Consider the following 1604-nt stretch of genomic DNA (forward strand, 5'->3'; position numbering starts at 1 on the left):
GGCAGCACCAGCCAGCCCGGGCAGCGGGCAGCGCCTGGAGGGCTCAGGGCTCCACAGAGCCTTGTGAGGGTGAGGGCTGGGGTCTGCCCGAGGACCCATGGCGGCGGCGGGCAGAGGGCCGGCGCGGCCACCCTGGTGCGGCCATCCTGGCGCTGAACGCCAGAGGGCTGGCGGGTGGGTCCTGTGGCCCTGGGTGTATTTTCCTTTTCCCTCCTCAGGCTTTTTAGTAAAATGCCAGAGCAGAGGCCACTTTACCCCTTGTTCTGGGGAAGGGCCTGTCCACCGCCTCTGCTGCCCCTGGACGCCAGGCCCAGCCGTGCACTGATGGCTGCGGTAAAGCCATGTGGCCAGGAAGGGCATTGCCCCTGCAGGCAGAGCTGCATGACAGGCCATGGGGCCCCCCAGCCTGGACAAGGTGCCCCGGGGCCCCAGGGCAGGCCACAGCCCTGCAGGCTGGGAAGGAAGCCAGCCAGTCCCTGCAGGAGGCATAGACAGTGCTGGGCCCGTTGGGGCGGTAGGGCTATGTCCTGGCCACTCTGTCATGTCCCGGACCCCCACTCGGTGTACAGCTCCCCCCTCCAAAGCGCTCACCCTCCTGACCACCCAGACCCCACCATGGCCCCCCCACCCTGCTCTGAATGCACCCCCTCCCCAAAGGCCCCCCGCTGCAGCCAGTTTCCCAGGGGCTCATCACTGGTGTCCACTGCGGTTGCAGCTCCGGCCATCTGGACGGCCCGCCTGCCACCACCCCCCTGAGGCCATAAGAAGGACCCTGACCCAGCTGACCAGTCTGCAAGGATCAGACCCTGGGAAGGGGCACACTGTCCCCACGCCCAGCCCCAAGGTGCGGGTCAGGGCCTCTGGCCGAGCCCCGAGTCCACCGTGGCTTGGGCCTGGCCTGGGGGCCACGGGGATGGGCACCCACTGGCCCTGCAGCCTGCGACATGAGGCCCCACGCGGCTGGGAGGAGGGCTGGGCCGCCCTCAGACCCACACGGGGCTGGGGCTACAGTCCCACAGTCACGCAGCCCCTGGGGCTGGGGGGCGGGGGCCGCCAGAGCAGGGACGGCCCAGCCCACCGGCGAGGGGGCCCGCGGGCCCCACCTAGTGTTGCAGAGCCGCGCCTGGGGCCAGCCTGTGTGCAGGTGCGGAGACTGAGGCCCAGGCAGCAGGGTCCATTGGGCCGCAGCATCAGCACCCCCGTACCCCGAGGGCTAGAGGCTCAGCTCCAGGGCTGGGCGGAGGCTGCCGCCAGGCCTGGAGAGATGGTCTGGGCCTCCCCTCAGCCCAGCATGGCATACGCACAGCGGTCCACACACCGGGAGGCCCCAGGCCAGGAGACAGGCGAGGGGGCGTGGGGGAGGGAATGTCAGCGGCCAGCACTGGGACCGGCTGGTCTGGGGTGTGGCCCAGCAGCCCCCCCGCCCCCCCACCTTGCGGGGCAGGCCCTGTGGAAGTGGGGGGCTGCACTCCAGACCTTCCAACCAGAGAGGAGAGGGAAGAGGAATTCTGGAGATCGGGAGCGCCCAGGCTCTGCTTCTGGGGTCCCCACATGCCTGTGCTGTGGCCACAGCCCCCACCTGCCACTGGGCCCGGCTGCGCCTG

The sequence above is a fragment of the Condylura cristata genome, unplaced genomic scaffold (assembly GCF_000260355.1).
Source record: "Condylura cristata isolate star-nosed mole 26May11 unplaced genomic scaffold, ConCri1.0 scaffold00109, whole genome shotgun sequence".
Taxonomy (NCBI): Eukaryota; Metazoa; Chordata; class Mammalia; order Eulipotyphla; family Talpidae; genus Condylura; species Condylura cristata.